The sequence below is a fragment of the Lacerta agilis genome, chromosome 14, assembly GCF_009819535.1.
Source record: "Lacerta agilis isolate rLacAgi1 chromosome 14, rLacAgi1.pri, whole genome shotgun sequence".
Classification (NCBI taxonomy): Eukaryota; Metazoa; Chordata; class Lepidosauria; order Squamata; family Lacertidae; genus Lacerta; species Lacerta agilis.
In genome coordinates, this window is record NC_046325.1 from 49,101,457 (window position 1) to 49,121,283 (window position 19,827).

Sequence of the window (19,827 nt, forward strand, 5' to 3'; positions counted from 1 at the left end):
AAAGACAACTACCGGTACATACTAGCACTCCTAACCAGCCACAACAACAGACAGCAAAAAACAAAAACAAACAAACAAACAAACAAACAAACAAACAAACAAACAAAACCCCCTCAGAAGTGGGGGAGAGGTCTCTACTTATCTCCTTGGCTCTGGAGTCACATAGCTCTAGACCCTCCAACTTTTCTCAGGGCATTCTGGAGTCAAATCAGAAACCAGGATGGCTTCTGTAAAACTAGGACTGTCCCTGGAAAACAGGGACATTGGGAGGGTCTGTTAAATGCCTCTGTTCTTTAGACTCTCTTCCTGAGAAAATAAGTTCAGGCACAGAGTCAAAGGCTAAGAATTCACACAGCATCTCTGCAGTCCCCCTTTACACCCTTCATAACACCCTTGGCCGCTTTGTCATGCTAAGGTCCAACTGCTTCCCAAGGAGGTCTCCTGCTGCTATTAGTGCCTTTAAATTATTTTTTATTGTTGCACTTAAAAGGTTTAGCACACATGCTCCTCAAAGTTGGTTTTTGTTTTTGCATCCTTTATGGTCTGCTTGCATTTCTTTTGGCCAAAGTGTGTGTTCCTTTTCATTCTCTTCATTTGGACAAGACTTCCATTTTCTAAAGGAAGTCTTCTTGCCTTTGAGAGCTATCTCAATTCTGCTTGTTAACCACACTGGAATCCTCTTGGACTTTATGATCCTGTTCCTGTTCTAATGAGCTTCTTATTCTTTGTATCTTTGGAGAAATTTGACCCCCATTACTTTAAATTTCAGCTTCCTTTTTTACTAATCTCAACATTTTGGAGATGTTTTATCTTTTGTAGTCCAATGTGCTGAACTTCCTTGGTTCGGATGTTGAATTTGATAGCATTGTGGTTTCTCTTTCAAAGTGGTTTAATTTTCCTTATCTAGATTCCCCCAGCTGCTAGCAGCTAGGGGGGCTCATTAAAAAACCCTCAATGGGATATTGTGTGGGGGACCCCAAGCGCCCCCAAAATGTGATAATGTGGTCCCCTGAGTGTGACTGTTAAAAGGGAACTTATCACTTTAAGAAACTGCTGAGAAAGCCTTTATCCTTGGCAAACAGCCGTGCCCCCCCCCCCAATGCGGCAGAGAGAAGCTGAAACTCTTATTGTGAGAACACATGCAACAAAATGTATCTGCAGTATGCGGATCTCTGTATGCAAGTATGCTAGAAGCGCAGGCGCACTAAAACGAAATGTATCTAAACGAACTTAAGCCGGCAACAGCTTGTTTTGCTTCTGTGAATGTGATTGGAGGAAATTGTAATGCTTTGTGTGAGGAACCTATAAAGAACGCCCCCCCCCCACAGGCGTTTGGAAGGGGTTCAGCCTTTGTGGAGCAATTCCGCTGAAACACTTTATTGCAGTAAATAATTTTTGTACCCTTTCTTCAACCCTACTCACGAGTAGTTAATGGTACAATGAGAATGACTATGAAAAATACAGAAGCTTTTCTACTAGGGATAACGGACACAGATATAGCAAGAGAAGATCAGAAAATATTCCTCTATGCCACAGGAGCGGCAAGGATCCTAACTGCTAAAAACTGGAAAAAAGAAACTGTGCCAACAAAAATGGAATGGCAAGATAAACTGTTAGAGTACTGTATATTGAAGCAGCTAGACTAACAGAGGCAATTAGAGATCACACTAGGCAAGAATTTCAAAAACCATGGGGGAAATGCAGACAATACTTCACAAAATAGTGCCCTAAAATATATACCTGGACTTGTTTCGATTAATGTCTGCATGAGGCTTTGTGGATATTTAAGTTATAATTAGAAAAATCTTAATAATTACTGTATTCATAAAGGAACCAGTTTATAAGAAGTAAATAAGGAGGCCAGATACAGGATAAAAAAGGTAAAGGTAAAGGGACCCCTGACCATCAGGTCCAGTCGTGTCCGACTCTGGGGTTGCGGCGCTCATCTCGCTTTATAGGCCAAGGGAGCCAGCGTTTGTCCGCAGACAGCTTCCGGGTCATGTGGCCAGCATGACGAAGCCGCTTCTGGCGAACCAGAGCAGCGCACGGAAACGCCGTTTACCTTCCCGCCAGAGCGGTCCCTATTTATCTACTTGCACTTTGATGTGCTTTCGAACTGCTAGGTGGGCAGGAGCTGGGACCGAGCGACGGGAGCTCACCCCGTGGCAGGGATTCGAACCGCCGACCTTTTATTTGGTTGTTTGTATTGTTGTATATTATGTTCACTGTATGTTTTGTTCACATTCAATGAGGGTGGATTTGTGTGCTGGGGGGTGGGGGGTTTGTGTTATGTTGTAAATAAAATTCCAATAAAAATTGAAATGGAAAAAAGAGAGAGAATAGCAGATTTCTCCTGCTTCGGTTATGACCCAACTTGCTGGGATCTACCAGATTCCAGTCAGTAGAAATTTTACAGGGCAGTTTAGGTAAATTTAGTCCCCTGGGAATGGTAAATTTTGTCAGAGAGGAGAGTGTGGGATTAAGGATTAATGTACGGATGTGGGCAGTTGCAGCCCCTCTTGGAAAGCAAGGGTCTGCCTGAATGTGCACTCTAGTTTTGAAATCTGTGGTAGCTTTTAACTAGTTTTAAATTGAACTAAACAATGAACTATCAACTTGGAATGCACTTTTCTTTATATGGTGCACTTAGTGAAAACCAAGGGCTCACCCACACTTCCTTTTGTGCTGCATTTCCATACCCTCCAACATTCCTCAGATGAAAATAGACATTTCTCCCCCTCCCCAACTGACCCTCCTTGACACGCCCCCCCTCAGCATTTCCTATCAGTAGAAGGGTGAATGCCATCACCACTTCACCAATGGGACACAGCAAATGCACACATCCTCCACACTCCTGAGAAAACCCTTTAATCACGCCCCCCCCCTTTGGTACATTTACAGAAAGAAAATCAGAAAGCAATAAGTAAATTTTAGAAAGGGGCTAGATTAGACATGAATGCACAAAGCATTTTTTTAAAAAGTCAATACTCCTTGCACTCCACTCTGCCCTGCTCCCCCTTTCAGGGCGGCTCTACTGCAATGCTATCCTGTCTAATGGTTAGAGCACGGAGCAGGCAAAAGGTTCTTTTGGATCCCAGCGGATGGGGGACTTAGCAGACTGTTAGGTGGAGAAGAAAGTAGTTTATTGATTGACCAATGTTAGCAATAAAGCAGAATAATACTACAAAATAGGATCTCATCACTATTATGAAATATAAAGCTCTACAATAAGCAAATACCTACAATAAGTGAAGACTTAACACTAAGTAACATGTAATCAGCAGAATAACTGTTAAGATAAGCAAAGTAGTTAGAATTTATGGAACGAAACTCAGTAGTTCACCCCTTCAGCTTCTAATGAACAGCTGGCTGACTCAGCTCCCTGATAAGGCTTGACCCATCCCACTGCTGCTGGGATCTCTGAAGCAGCAAGCCAGCAATCCTACTACGAGATGGTTTCCTAATCAGGTCCAGAGTACTGCACTGCCATCTTCTTTGTTATGGTTCCAATATGAGATTCCATTGGTCCACACCAAACACAGTCATTTAATACTCTTTTAAGACTGTAGCCAATGGCGAGATCAGCAGGTGTTCTCATAATTCCATTCCATTCTTTGCTATGGTCTGGGAGTGGGTGCACGTGTGGGCTTTTTCTCTGTGGTGGGCGCACAGGAAGGTTGAGAGAGAGTTCATGATGTCATCTGTCCTTCAGGCTGAGCCAAGTACAGCTCCCTTCCTGGCCACCCTGTTCTTTTCCAGTCGACTTCCTTTCTTATCAGGCCAGCTGGCTAGACCTCTGTCTGGTGCCAAGTTACATATATACCAAAGCTGGTGCCAAGTTCTCATTATACAGTTAGATATACAAGGATTTAAAGCCACAATTACTTCAAGATCAGGAGACACCACTTACTGGCATTGCTCAGGCGATACAGAGGCCCTGCCCTTTGCCAGCCCCTCAGAGCCAGCGGCTGCAGACCCTCTTCCTCACCCTCTCTCCAGCAGCCACCACAAGCTGCGCAAGGGAGGAGGCTGGCAGCAGCGGCCATGCAGAGGCTACGGAAAGGGAAAGGCTCATCATCCTGGCTCATCATCCTTCCTGAGCTCGGCAGCAGCACTGGCAGAGGAAATGGGGACATTCTGGGATCAAATCAGAATTCCGGGACTGTCCCTGGAAAATTGGGACACTTGGAGGGTATGTGCTTCTAGGTAGAGGTCTGTGTCCAACCTTCCACTTTCCCCAGGAAAACTTACATTTTACCACTGAATTGGAGCAAATGGCAATCAGGACTTTGCCTAGAAAGTGTGTCACAAAAGGAAGTGTGGATGAGCCCCAAGTCTATAACTTTTGATTAGCTGACCTTATTTTCTAGGTCTACACTGTGGAAATATACATTACAGTAGTTTTTACCTCTTCTTAAAAAAATGGGTTTGATCTAGGATTTTTCCTGTGCTTTGCTGCTGCAGTTGAGCAGGAAATTTAAGTTTCTACAAGATTATTGTCCCCTAGGATGCACAGAGTTACGCTCCCAGTATTTAGCTCCTGGCACACAATGCTTTTATAATGCCTTTGTTTTAGTTTTAGCAGATGCATTAATTATCGCTTACCTTCTCTTTCTACAGCTGCGTAACTTGTTCTGTTCTTTGATGCATTGTGGGGTCATGGCACTTTGTCAGTTGGGTTACTCTTGTGCTCATAGAATAGGCTCCTTAGCAAACTTGCAGCAGATTATGCTCAGTCAAAATCACACAGAGAGCCTGCAGGAGGTTCCCTGCTATAGATTGTTGCCCTGTACAAATGGGAAGCTGGAAGGATCCATACAACCATGAGGTGGGGTTAAAGGCATGGCCCTTTTAGGGAAACAGTGGCTGAATAGTATATTGCTATGTTGGAAATTTCGGCTGACCTTTCTCATTTTGTGTATGTGATGTTGCTAAGAAAAGCCAGAAGCTGAGGCTTAAAACTCTGGTGACCACAGGGAATGCTCTTGTGCACATCTAATACAATTAATTCAACCTGTATGGGAAGGGGAAGCAGCTTTCTTAATGAAATTGTTAGACTGAATTGTTACTGGGGCTCTTAAATTATACCGTAGAAAGCAGAAGTGTGACCATAAATATTCATGAAAGCATCCTGTATCCCTGAATTTCAGAAAAGCTGTAGCAACATGCTTTGCAATGCATATTAATAGCAAAAAGAAACCCATTGACAACCAGTCATGTATGTACAATTACAAATACAAAATCTCAGTAGAAATAACCACTGAAGATGGATATTTTTTGGATTCCAGTGTCATACTGGTTTCCAGGGAATGCTTTAACCCCTTCAATTCCCTTTTCCTCTGTCTGTGCCTCTCTCCTCTGCCATCAGGCAGACTGGAACCAGAAACCCATGTCTATGACAGCTTTTAGGCATACCATGTGTGTCCACGGGGGTGGGGGTGGGGGTGGGACAGGAGAGAGGGGCTGTGGTGGTAAAGCTTAATTTTTTAATTTAGTGTATGCTTGGGGGTTTTCTGTCAGCGTCACTTGCGGAAGTTCTCTTTCTATTCGCTTGTTATGTTTCCTTGGTGGTGAGAGAGGTTGGGGTGGCGTAGGGTATGGTTGATGGTCTTTGGCTGGCTGCAGTGGGATTTGTTTGTGGGTGAAGGGGTTTGTCGGGTTAAGTTAGCCATATTGAATCGTATGCTGTCGGTGGGTTATGAGCTCTTTCTAGTGTGAGTGGGCATTGTTATCTTGGAAGGTGTTCAGTAGCCAGTTCTGGGGTGACTTCTAGTACCTGTTTAGTTATTTTGCTTATTTCTGGTGTGACTGCACACACTCCTTTTCTGACTGGGTCCTTGATTACTTGGTTTGGTGGGATCTGCTGGTTCAGACACAGCATATGTCTGAGAAGGCCCCACGTGGGATCATGGGGAGGAGGTGCGAGGAAAAAACTGTTGTGACATTGATTTCTTTGGCAACTTGGAAGGGCTGTGCTGGGATCCAGAAACGGCGACCTGCAGCCCCACTGACCACTTAACTGCTCTCTTCTCCATCAGCTTGGGAGCTTTTTCTGAGGCTTGTGGGGTATGATAGCATCCTTTGTCATTTGAGCATCTTTATCAAGATGTTAACAGATTTGCCTGCCTTTGATCAGTTGTGCTTCAAGGAAAGCTCACCAGTCCTCTGATTCTTTAACATTTTCCAGCCCAGATAGATGTTAACCAAAGGATCTCACAATAGTCATCTCCTTGAAGGAGCAAGGAAGCATAGGAGAATCAGATGCACCACAAGAGCATCTTGGATGGGATGGCTTTCAAAGAGGGCGAGACAATTGCATGGAGGAGAGGCCTATCAAAGGCAACTAGCCATGATGGCTATGCTCAGCCTCCCCTGTTGGAGAGAGCAATGCTTCTGAAAAGCACTTGCTGGAAGCTGTTTCACAAGGACCCCTTCCTTCCCTCTGCCCCAGTACCTGGGGGTTGTCACGTCTCTCCAGGGATTTGGCCAGAACGAAGTATATGTTTGGGGAATGGCTCCCTCCCTGCAAAGAAAACGGAGCAATCAGCAAGTGCCTGGCTCCCAGCCATGCTAGCAGCAGTCTGGCGCATGAGGGTGGAGGACACAGGAAGGAAGCATTCCTATAGTATAGGGCACTCAATTGGCATTTCCACCTACCTGAACTCTGAGCCTTCCCCCCCTTGTTCTGGCCTGGCTCTCTCCTAAGGAAGATGCACGCTCTGTCTTCTGGAAGCCACTGGTGGGAAGAGCGTTCCGATGATTCCCAAATGTGTCAGAAGCATCTTTTCGTTCCTTTAGCTGCTTGATATAATCATACCATGGAAGGGATCCCAAGGGTCATCTAGTCAAACTCCCAGCAATGCAAGGATCCTGCCCATAGCCAGCCCTGGCTGGGCTCCAGACTCCAGCCTCCTGGTTACCATTGCAATTCTGCATGGTGTGGAGAAAGGGGAGAGAGAAATGTGTGCCTTACACTCTCATAACACTGAAATGAGATCCACACCATGCATCCCTTTCAATAACTAAAGTCTAAAGGGCTGGAGCAAGCTTGTTTTCTCCTGCTCCAGAGGCCCTTAGGGCCTGAAGCAGTGACTCTCCTTCCTTGGAGGTTTTTAAGCAGCGCTTGGATGGCCATTGGCCATGGATCATCTAGTTGAGATTCCTTCATTGCAGGGAGTTGGACTAGATGACCCTCAGAGTCCCTTCCAACTCTACAATTCTATGGTGCTATGTTTTAAAGAGCATCCAATGCGCCTTTAAAGCACATGGCTTCCCCCGAAATGATTCGTGCCACTGTGGCTTCCCTCTCACAGACCTACAATCCCCAGAACCCCTAACAAACTACAATTCCCAGGATCATTTGGGGGAAGACACCTGGTTTTTAGAAGAGGGATGCAGAACCTGCAGTTTGCTCACCCCCATTTGCTAGGAACCAGGAATGGGAAGCTCAAGTGCTTCTAACAGTATGGTTACAGGGAGCAGCATGTATAAAATATTGAATGTAATAGGGTTATTAAGGTAATTGTATCAGAATTATTATGGGAATGTTAAGGAAGGAGGGAGGGAGGGGGAAAGAGAGATTGTGGAATTCTGGTGGTGAGTGATGATTGGATGAGGATTTGAAAGGGAGTTTGAATGCGAGGCAGTTGAGAATCAGTTGAGAGCAGTGGGTTCTGGAGGGGTTGGTTGGGCAACCCCTATTCAGTTTAGGATCAGTAGTCTAGTCATCATTTTTGTAATAAAGCAGCATATAAGATAAAGAGAATTTGAGGCCATAAGCTCAGGTACACACATCATCCTACAATCATTTAGTGAATCATCCATTCAGTCTCCTTTAGTGAGGGTGCAGTACCTAGGATCTGGACCAAACATTGATATTTTTTGCTCTTTTCTAGTTTCATAGGTATTTGTTCTGGTTCTAATGATGTAATGGGGTGGGGGCTCTTTAAATACTGGGGGCTGCCACACAGTCTGTTTCTTTTTTTAAAAATAGTAATTTCCCTCATTTTCAAAAGCATATGCATTGTCTCTTTCTTCAGTTACATTTGTTGTGAGTCATTGGTGTTACATGCAGTATAGGGTTGGGAAGAAAAGAGGGGACCACAGGCCACAAAATGTTTAGGGCCCTCTGGTTATAGCAGGAGTGGAGAACCTGTGACCCTCCAGATATTTCTGAACTGAACTCCAACTCCCATCATCTCCAGCCAACATGGTGTATGGTGGCAACAACAACTAGAAGATCACCCCTGCTGGGTTATAGTGAGGAATCTTGCTCCACTCAGACTCACTCTCCCTTCCTCCCCTGTTACCTTCTGTGTGAGAGCTGTCCTGTTCCATGCTTCCCCACAGCAGTTGCCATTCTTCAGCTTCAGGGACATTTCTTGTACCAAGGATTAACTATTGGTTTTCTGAAATGCAAGATAGGTAGGAAATAGATTGAGCATGCACAAAGTAGCTTTCCTGCACCATTGCATAACCACTGGCAGTTCTTGCACATATGAGATTGGGGAGCAAGGCTTCTAGGTCAGAAAGGTGTGGCAGCTTCCAAAAGACACTTCTAATTTTACCCATTAAGCTGTTGTAGCACCTATCATTCTTAGCAGCGTGAGATGGAACAGGGTAGCAATATACATGGCAAATCTTATTCTAAGACTCAAATATAGAAATACATTCTTGTGCCTTGGTACACATTTTTGAAACACGTCAATCTGAAAATCAATTAGTCTAATTCAGTTGCTGCTTTTCTGATCCCGACTCCTGATCTAATTATTTATTCATCTTCCTCTGTAGATATTTTATAAATGGAGAGATGCCACTAGGGCATAACCGCTGTACACTAAATGAGAACACGCCATAAGGCTAGGATATTCCAGGAAGAGCCACTTAAATGAACAGAGCACAGATTTTATTCTTTACATTAATTGTGACCTTCAAATTAAAATGGCTCTGTTCACCCCCTTTTCCTTTTAAAAAGCATGATGACAAATTGCTTGCTTTGAGTGCAGTGCATAGACTGCACAACTGGTGGGGTCCATTGTTTTCCCCCCATGTATATATAGCTTTCCAACATTTTGCAGATAAAAGCATTCTTGTAACACCCCTTTTCTCACACAAAATATCGCTGTTTGAGTGCTGCTCCCTCTCTCCCCCTTGAACACTTGCCAAAGGCACCACATCTCCCGTGTGCTATGTTCATTTACTTTGCAATAGAGGATCTGGCACATAGAGGACTTTGTTCTAGGAGCTAAACAATATTAGGGGGAAACATGTCAGGATTTTTACATGTAGGTCACACAAGCCTGCTGAAAGGTACTAAGATGGTCAGCTGAGGTCTTACTTTGGGTATCCCAGGTTGGTTTGGTGGCTACCCTCCCCAAACATGTTTACCCGGAAACCACTTCTTTTAATACACCTTAGGTACAAGTTGCTTTGCTGCTCAGGGTCTTATCATAATGCTGCTTATAATCTAGATGCTGCTCCACTGATTTCAGTTGCTCTTAATTGCTTTGCATATTTTTCTTGTATTGATTTACTCTCTTGGAAGTTGCCTTGCACACTTCTTCTTCTTAATATATAAAAGTATTTTTATATATTGCCAGTTCATACAATATAACCCAGTGGCATACAACACAGTATACAATAAAATATAAAAGACCATAAAAACAGTAAAAAAAATGATCCTTAAAATGAGTGGCTGCTCCGTTTTTAACAATTACATGTGCCTATGTACATAAAACAGGGACGCGGGTGGCACTGTGGGTTAAACCACAGAGCCTAGGGATTGCTGATCAGAAGGTTGGTGGTTTGAATCCCCGCGACGGGGTGAGCTCCTGTTGCTCAGTCCCAGCTCCTGCCTACCTAGCAGTTTAAAAGCACATCAAAGTGCAAGTAGATAAATAGGTACCTCTCCGGCAGGAAGGTAAACGGCGTTTCCGTGTGCTGCTCTGGTTCGCCAGAAGCAGTTTTGTCATGCTGGCAACATGACCTGGAAGCTGTACGCCGGCTCCCTCGGCCAATAACACTAGATGAGCGCCGCAACCCCAGAGTCGGACACGACTGGACCTAATGGTCAGGGGTCCCTTTACCTTTACCTTTATGTACATAAAAAGGGCCTTTTAAGAGATGCCTGAAAATAAAAAGTGAGGGTGCTTGCTGACTTTCTGCTGGAAGGGTGTTTCATGGGCAGCACTAAATGTCTTGACTTTTGGTGGAAGCCAGTCAGGCATGTAACATGAAGGACAGCTAGCAATATTCTTGTAGGTGATCTCAGGGTGATCAAACTGAGAGATTAAGGCTCAGGCCATCCCTAAGGTGTCTGGACTCAGGTTGTTCAGCTCTTTATATATGAACACAAGGGCCTTGAATCTAACTCTGTTCAGGTATTTTAGCAAAGGTGTTAACATGCTGTCAGCATTCTGCACCACACCTATCCTCCAATATTTCTCCGATGAAAATAGGGAGAAATGATAATTTTGCTATTTATAATCCACACATCTTACTGGGTTGCCCCAGCAACTCTGGGCAGCTTTCAACATATATAAAAACGTAATAAAACATTTAACATTAAAAAACTTCCCTATACAGGTTTGCCTTCAGCCAGCTTGGAGGGTCGGATAACTCCACACCCTCCAACATTTCTCCAATGAAAATAGTGGCATCCTAAATAAAAGTGGGACATTCCAGGATCAAATTAGAAACCAGAACGGCTTCTCTAAACCAGGGATGTCCCTGGAAAATAGGGACACTTGGAGGGTCTGGACCCAGAGGCAGCCCCAAACGGAAAGCACATTGCAGTAGTCCAGCTGCAAGGTTGCCAATGCATGGGTTGTAGTGGCCAGGTTATGCCTGTCCAGATGAGCATATCAGGAGTTAAAGCTTTTTTGGATCTAAGATGGCACCCGCTCTTTCCTGTGACATGTGAAGCTTGACAGCTGTTCTGTCAACCGTGATGCAACTGACTTTTAGCCGAGCTGCCTTCTGTGATATCAGACAGCCTTATCCCATGCTAGTTTACCAATAAGTAAACTCGAGTCTTGTTTGTGGTCTTCCCAAGTAGTCTGCTGCTGTGAAAGCAGGGCCTGTGGGCTGATCCAGAAGGGCTGTTCCTAAATTCTCCAGAAAGCCATATTGCAATCAGTGGAGCTTGTTCCTGAGCAGTAGTGCATTGGAATAATAGAATCATAGAACTTTAGAGTTGGAAGGAACTTTGAGGGCCATCTAGTCCATCCCCCTGCAATGCAGGAATCTCAACGACAGATGCTATCCAACCTCTGCTTAAAAACCTCCAAGGAAGCCGAGTTCACAGCCTCCTGATGGAGCCCATTCCATAGGTTAGGTAGTATGACCAAATAATGGAGTAAGCTTCTTTGAACTAAGTGGGCTTTATTTTTATTATTTATTACATTAATTCCACCTTTTCCCTCCAAGGAGCTCAAGGTGGTGTAAATTGTTCCCCCTCCCGTTTTATATTTACACCGACAACAACCAGCTAAAAATCTTTCTGACGGCAAGAGCCATTAGATAGTGGAACGGTCTCCCTCAGAATGTGGAAGACTCTCCTTCACTGGGGGTTTTTAAGCAGAGGTTGGATAGCATCTGTCCTTGATAGTTTAGTTGAGATTCCTGCATTGCAGGGGGTTGGACTAGAAAACTCTGGAGGTCCCTTCCAACTCTACAATTCTATGATTAATCCTATGAAGTAGGTTAGGGCTGAGAGATTGTGACTGGCCCAAGGCTTCATGGCTGAGCAGGGATTTGAACCCTAGTCTCCCAGGCGCTAATCCAACACTCTGATCATTCTATAGTGGTACCTCGGGTTACAGACGCTTCAGGTTACAGACTCCGCTAACCCAGAAATAGTACCTCGGGTTAAGAACTTTGCTTCAGGATGAGAACAGAAATCATGCTCTGGCAGCGCAGTGGGAGGCCCCATTAGCTAAAGTGGTACCTCAGGTTAAGAACAGTTTCAGGTTAAGAACGGACCACCAGAACAAATTAAGTTCTTAACCCAAGGTACCGCTGTACTACACTGGCTCTCAGAGTAAACAAGCATTAGGATTGGGGTTATACTGTAACATGATGAAGAAACGTTGCAGTGTTTGGGGGTTCTTTAGTTTGGAGAATAGGCAAGGAAGAGGAAACATGATTGAAGTTTATAAAAGTATGCATGGCCCAGAGAAAGTGGATAGACAAAGGTCCCCCCCCTTTCAATAATCTTTCAATAACACTAGACCTTGTGGGGATCCGATGAAGCTGAATGTGGTAAGATTTGGGAGGGATAAAAGGGCTTCTTGCAGTGCATAAATAAACTATGGAACTCCCTCCCACAGGAGGCAGTGATGACCACCAGCTTGGATACCTTTAAAAGAGGACTAGACAAATTCATGGAGGAGGAGGAGGAGGGGGCTCTCCATGGCTACTAGCCAGGATGGCTATGCTCAGCCTCCACAGTCGGAGGCGCGAATGCAAGTTCTGAATACCAGTTGCTGGAAACTAACCACATGAAGGGAGAGTTGCTCTTGTGCTCAGGTTCTGCTTGCAGGTTTCTGGCAGGCATCTGGTTGGCCACTGTGAGAACAGGATACTGGACTAGACGGGCCAGTAGCCCAGTCCTGCAGGTGCTCTTCTTATCTCTTCTTATAGGACAAGAGCGGGGGGGGGGTGTGATGGGGGGAAATCCGGCAGCTCCACTGCGCAGGCGCAAAACAGCTCACAGTCCTTGGACTTGGTTCGCTCCCCTCTCAGCCCCCGGAAGGAGCCGAGAGGTTCCGATGAGAGCCGAGCAGCTCCGGAGGTTCCCCCGACGAAACGCAGCTCCCTCGGCTCCGCTCGGGGCGGGCTGCTGCTGCTGCTGCTCGAGGGGCCGGCGCCCCAGCGGCGATGGCGGTGGGCGGTGCTGGGAGAGGGGCGGTCTAGCGGCCTGCTCCTCCGCCTCCTCCGGCAGGTAGGAGCGCTTCTTCCTGGTGTTGGCGGGCGGCCCCCGGGCGGCCGGAGCGAGGCCCCCACACCCGCCCGCGGCGGCGGCGGCACCTGCCGACAAGGGCGGAGCCGGCAGGTAGGCGCCGCGACGCGGAGGAGTGCGTGAGGGGAGCGTTGCCCTGAGGAGAAGCAGCGCCGGGGCGCGAGGGGGAGGCGCGTCCCCCCGGGGTGTGTGTGTGAGGGGCGAGTTCCCCTCAGGAGAAGCGGCGGGGGGGGGGGGAGGAGAGAAAGAGGCGACGGCAGCCGAGCGGGACGTTTCAGGGGGAAAGGTGGCGGCGGCGCAGCCGAGGGGATGATCGTTTCCTTGTTCGGCCGCCCCGCCACCGCCGCCGGGCCACTTTCAGGGGCGGTGCCGCCGCCGCCGCCCTCCTCCCGCCTCCTGTCAGAGAGCGACGGAATCGGATTCGGGGCTGCCGCGCCCCGCCATGTCAGCGGAGGAGGAGGAGGAGGCGGCGGCAGCGGCTTCCACGCGGGCTCCGTGAGGTGACTGGAAGGCAGCAGCAGCAGCAGCGCTTCTTTAAAAGCGCTGTTGGTTTAGTTATTCCCCGCCTTTTCCCCTGACAAGGACTCAGCTGACCGCTTACCCACCACCTCCAAGCAGCTGCTTTTAAATTTGATTGTTGTTGCTGTTTTTATTTCATTAATTTATACACTGCCTTTGCCCCCCGACCACATGCCCTCCCGACCTGTCGCAAGTGGGGTGTGGGTGTGTGTGGTTGGAGATGCTTGGAAAAGGGCTATGAGTTTCCTTAGTAGTCTTGTTTCCTGAGCAGCAGCAGCCGTCACTGCAAAGGAGCACAGCCCACTTCTCTGGTGGCTGCTCTTTGCCGCTTGAACATTCACCAGAGAAGCAATCCGTTCAACCTGCCACCCAAGGCAGGGCTCCTCCTAACCACCACTCCCCTGCCTGGTGAGGGAGGAGTGCTGCTGCCTGCATAGGTGCACAACTCCCAGTAACTCTTCTGTTGGTAGTGGTGGCTACCCTGCCCTCAGGGGCCACTGCTTGTGGACCCCTTGAGTTGCTGACCCTCAGCAGCTACCTGCCAGTTCAGACCTCTGGCACTAGCACTGCCTGAGTGAGTGAGTTAATTAATTAGTGCAGGGTGTACTCACCCAGTCTTTGAAGGGGAGGAATGCTTGTGTCTCTGCCATGCTCTGTGTTGGTAGTGGTTTTGAGGTGTAGCCTGCAGGTGGGAGGAGCCATTTTGAATAATTTCTCATGTTAGAAAACCACTACAAGTAAGCGAACCTAGAACATCAGGGATAAAGATCCAAGGCCAAACCACTCAAAATGTTTGCTTAGGTTTATTCTATGGAGTATTTTGGGTAAGGGAGGTCTAACTATCTTTAGAAAGATTTTTCCTCCAAAAGCATTTTATTTTAAAAATCCGATTTAAATGCTTTTTAAAAATCAGTTTTTTATTTAAATTGGATTTTTTAAAATTCAAATTGGATTTTTTTTAAAAAAAATTAATCAGATTTTCTTTTTAAAAAAAGCATTGATTTTACAAAAGCATTAATTTTTATCCACCCTGGGTTCAGCCCCTTTAGGGTTTTTTCCTAAATATTTTCTGTACTTCTGTAAGCCTAGGGATTTCTTCAGAGTAGCTGATAACTCCTTCATGTGCAAGGGTGGTGCTGTTTGGCTACATGAACATTACATGCCTCTTCTTGAAGAGGAGTTAGTGTAAACAAGCCCTATAACAAAATGTTGCAGTGTAGCCCTGATGTTCATATATTCCTCAAGCCTGTGGCTTGGTGTGTGTGTGTGTGTGTGTATGTTTTACTTAATTATCATTTTAAAAAGTTTTGGAACATTTAAAAATGCAGCAAATCAACAGGGCACAAGACTTCTGCATGCAATTGAGTGCTTGGTTTGAACATAACTACTCCAGGTTTTATTTTACTGAGGGCTGGGACACTCATTATCTCCAAATTCAGTCCTTTATTCTCCTTTCTATAAGCATTAACTTTTATATGCAAAAAGTGGGAGGAGGGGTGCATTTGGGGGCACAAGCTGTTTTTTGGGGGGGGTGCTAAATCTGGCCCTGGTGATTGCACCAGTTGACAATGAATTTTGCTTCTGTTTGATCACACTCATATGTGACAGAAAGTTAGAAACTGGGTGTTATGGATTGTAATTTTCATACAATACCTTTAGGAGCACAACAACCATGTAAGCAAAAATACAGGTTTGTGCCCATACAATCTAAATTTAGATCATGGGCGGGGTGAGAGAAAAATAAAGTAGGAGGTGAGAGAGAGAGGCAAGAAGGGTGCATGTAAGCTATAGGTCATGTCATTTACTGAATATGGTGCAAAGGCATAATGAGGTATATGCGTAACACATAGGCAAGGCTGCTGTGGTGCTAGGAGCCATAAGCAGTGATATATTTCTATAATGTTTTGCTTCCATTCCTGTATTATTTTTCACATACATTTTAGTATTAGATTGGTGATCAGGCCAAATGAGGAGAACTGGTGGGCCAGATTAGGCCCATAGGCTGCAGTCTGTCCACCATTGGTTTGGGCACTGCGACTGAAAAGACCTTGTCTCACGTTGCACTTCTGATGGTGGCAGGATATGAAGCAAAGCCTCTTGCTGAAGATCTGAACATCAGTTTCTCAGGCAGCCCAGATCCAAATGGATTCCAGGGCTGCAACAGTTCTTTTTTTAATCATCTCTTCTAATCTTAGATGGTGTGTTGATGTACTCTAGGTAGACATACTGGTAGTCTGATTTAAGCCACCTTGTAATAACCCATTTGGTTACTGAACCACTGATATATTACAAGTGAACTCTTTATTTACTGTGTTTGCTATTGTTTAAGATAAAACCTTTTTGGGAAAGAAACTATTTTTGCCATTTTTATGGACGTTTAGTGTTTGTTTACAAATAGCTGCCTTGGTGATATTATCTTGTGTAAATTAGCAGATCAACAGTTTTTGAGCGAACAGATAAATAAACGTCATATTTAAGCACTTGCCTGGTTGCAGTAGGTGATGTGCCATCCCTCTTCTGTGCACAAAATAGTAACCAAATGGGCCATGAGAGGAAGGAAGCACCATCCCCAGTGCCCAGTACTGAAATGCAATGGGCAAGAAGGGTAGAGCTCTCAGCCCCTCCTCTGCCATCTCACAGCATCCATGTAATTTTTGTGGGTGTGTTGGCAAGAGTGAGGTAAACTTACCTTTGTATGATATAATTAAAAATAATCACAGTCAATTCACTTTGTTCATTAGAATGCAGTGGTTTTTATATTGACTTTCTGTTTACCAGACAAGGGTGGGTGGATTAAATTTTGAAGGCGTGAAATGTGAATTGCTGGTTCAACCATAAAACAGCTCTAGGATGATCAAAGCCAGTGTATACCTTGACAGCAGATAATAACAGCCTGCATGAAGAAAGTCTAGCCACTCAGCTTTTTGATTCTCATATTTCCTAGTTGAACTAATGCTTGTTCTAGAGTGCTATGTTTACAAGTGTTTTTAACAAAAGGGTAAGCCCTCTCATGGAACTGCTCATAAGAGAGCCTGCCTTGCTACTGAATCTGTATAGTCATTCTAACACTCCTGGCATAATGGTATTGTCTGAATATTTTATATAGGTTTTGTTCACTATTGTACTTGAAAACAAGTTTTGCACCACATTCTTTTATTTATTTCTGAGTACAGTGGTACCTCCGGTTACGAACGTAATTCGTTCCGGAGGTCCGTTCTTAACCCGAAACTGTTCTTAACATGATGCGTGTTTTCACTAATGGGGCCTTCCGTTGTTGTGCGACTTCTGTTAGCATCCCGGGGCAAAGTTCGCCACTAGGAGCATCTACTTCCGGGTTAGCGGAGCTCGTTACCCGAAGCATGCGTAAGGAGGATGGTTCGTAACTGGAAGTACCATTGTACAGATATTTACTTTCAGAATTACATGTATTGAATTATCATGTATTGTTAATACCTGCAAAATTATATGTTCCTATTTGCTCAACTTTTCATTTCTTCTCACCTGTATTATCTGTCTATAAGATATGTAAACATTTACCACCTGCTGGGGCTGCCATTTCGAAACCAGAAGTTAGCTATCAGAAAAGGTATTTTTTATTATTTAAGGCCTATCATTCTTGAGATTTCTGAAAAAGTGTGCCACAGAGATATTTTTCATTTCTCAGGTAATTCACCAGGCACCAATTTTTTGGAATTCAGCAATTTCTGAATTTGACTCAAATTCAGTGTTCAAATCCAGCACACTGGAACTAGCAATTGCAGAACCCAGAAAGGGTGATGAAGGAGAGTCCCCAAACTACCTTGGACTTGGTATTGAGCTGTTGAGGAGGGGGTGCCAGCCTCTTGCTGCCTCCTGGACCATGCATTCAGGTCAGATGAAGCAACTATTCAAACTCCCCCTTACCTAGTGCTAAATAACATTATCCATTGGATTATAACCTGGCTGCTCCTTCACCAGTGGTCTACCAGTTACAGGAAAGGGACAGCTTCATTTGGCCCTTAGAGTAGCCTTTAGTGCTAGTTGAGTCACCAGGGTGCATGTACATCTGATATGCCCCAGAATGCCAGCTGTCATTGCATCCTCTTGCTGCATGTCCAACTTTGCAGCCATAGCAGCAACCCCAATTCAGAAAGAACGAGAGGCAAAGCTCCCAAGAAGTAGCCCAATGCAGAGATATTCTGCAGAAAACTCCAGTGAATTCAAACTGTTCGAGATGAAACCGCGCAGAGTGCTTACATAAAGGACTCTCCTCCAGATACTTCTTCATGACCATTCAGGTCAAGGCAATCCCTGCAGACCTCAGCAAAGATCTGCAAATGGGATGCTGCCCCCTTGTCAAACTAATGTGAACAGTAAGCTCTGTGAATAGCATCTGAATATTTTATCAAAGGGGCCCCCTTCACAACTGTGCCTGCAACCCCCCCCCCAAAATAATACATCATAACAATTATCCTAGTTCCTCTTTGCCATGAATATTGCACCTCTTAGCATTCCTCAGTTTAGTGGTAAGCACCCTATATGTAAGAGTGAATTCATTTACTTATTCCCTCTGATTTGGTCACTTGAAGCAAATGACAATCCGCAACTAGGAGGACCTTTAACTCTCAGTGTCCCCAGAACCCAGGCCTGTCCTTCCACCTGCAAAGGAACCGTGGTCTGTCCAGATCTGTCCAGAATGCTGTGCTTCACCCCTATACCAGCTCTAAAAACTCCCAAGTAGCATATCTGGTAAAAACACTAGAGAGAAGACAGAGCAAGGCCCTCAGAGTTGCTTGCAGATAATGCACCACTGTTACTTTCTGTCCAGGTAACAGAACCTCCCATACTCCAGGGTGCCCTTGTCACTATAAATGAACCTTCTACTGCCATTGGAGCCCAAGAGAACAAAATAGGCAATGACATGTGAATTCCAGCTGGCTGCAGATCTGCTTGGGGTGCCCCCTTATCAGCCCAAAAAGTCTTAGGACTGTTGGGGCCACCTGCACTACTACTACTGCCACAGCCACTCACTGTGCCTGCTCAAGAACATTCAAAAGTAACCACATCAATCAAAAAGCAAAGCAGAACATCCCTGTCTTGACAGATTCAGATTATGTCATGTGTCTCCATTGCTGAGACTGGTTGCTCTTTTTCCAGAGGTGGTATACATGGTTCTCTCCCTCATTTAATTAGCACAGCAACCCTGTACGTAGGTTAGGCTGAGAGGCAATGTTTGGCCCTTCATGAGTGGGGATTTGAACCCTGGTCTCCCAGGTCCTAGTCTCACACCCTAACCACTACACTCACTGGCTGTCATTTTTATGCACTTGTTTCTCTAATATACTTTGTACACATTCAAGTTGGGGAACTTCAAAGGATTTCCATTTTGAAGGATACCTAGGTTTTGGTTCACATATTGTTTCAGGAAGTGTGTAGGTTTTTATTTAGCTGTGAACCAAACAAAAAAATTCCCATTGCTATCCTAGGTAGCATTTTCGCACTGAGTATCTATCCTTCTTGAACAAGATATCAGTGTTTACCAGTTCAGTGAGATTAAAGAAATAAAATTAATAGCAGTAGCTGTAAAATGAGTATCAGTAGTTTTGCTCTCTATAATGGAAGGTGCAGAAAATTATATTGTTCCTAATTTCCCTTCCCTTCCCCCTCTTCCCATGAGCAAGTAGTTGTACTAAATGTTCAGTGCAGCAGTTACCTCTTGAAACATAACACTTGGACCATGAGGAATAATCCATGTGCCTTGCCATTGTGTAAGATTAATCTACAATTCTTTTAGTACACAGCTTGTCAACTTGGCATGGTGCCCACATTCTTCAGGAATCACTAACTTCAGCATGCAAAAATTAATTGTGAAGAAGTAAATATTTTAGCTGCCAGTAAAAACACACATTGCAAGAAGTAAAACAATAAAATACTGAGAGTTGATTGCTTTTGACTGTCTCTAATCATTCCCATTAGTGTCCAGGTTAAAAGCTTCACATAGGCTTTATTTTGAAGCAAATAAAAATGAATGATAGTGAAAACATGCTATAAGGTAATTAATTCACAATGGAACATTTAAGTATAACATGTTCAGTTTTCTGACTATGGATGCTTATATATCCAAACAACCACCTTCTATGTAAAGAGAGGTGCATAAGTGAGCTTGGCCTGGAGCCCCAGGAAAGTGAACTCAATGGTGGATAATAGTAGGGCAGTTGTGGTCATGAGGTATTGGACACAAATTTATGAATGTAACTTTTCATGTGGTATGTATTTTTAGCATCTGCTTTTAATAGGCTGATCCTTAAGACTGATTCAAAATGTTCCACTTAAAGCATTTCTTAGTCAGCATCTCCTCTTGGGCTTGC

The 19,827-nt window shown here is 44.9% G+C and overlaps 1 protein-coding gene across 4 annotated transcripts in view; it reads left to right on the forward strand.

Moving 5' to 3' along the window:
* PTPN3 (protein tyrosine phosphatase non-receptor type 3) overlaps window positions 1-19,827 on the forward strand; it is a 91,571-nt gene that overhangs the window by 16,476 nt on the left and 55,268 nt on the right. Inside the window, exon 1 of one of the 4 annotated variants that reach the window (XM_033171283.1) lies at window positions 12,849-12,943. The exons of 2 other annotated variants lie outside the window; for them this stretch is intronic. The gene's annotated coding sequence lies outside the window, so the exon portion shown is untranslated. Of the gene's footprint in view, window positions 1-12,848; window positions 12,944-12,976; window positions 13,055-19,827 lie in introns of those variants that run through there. One more of the 4 variants, XM_033171282.1, reaches the window with a different exon arrangement.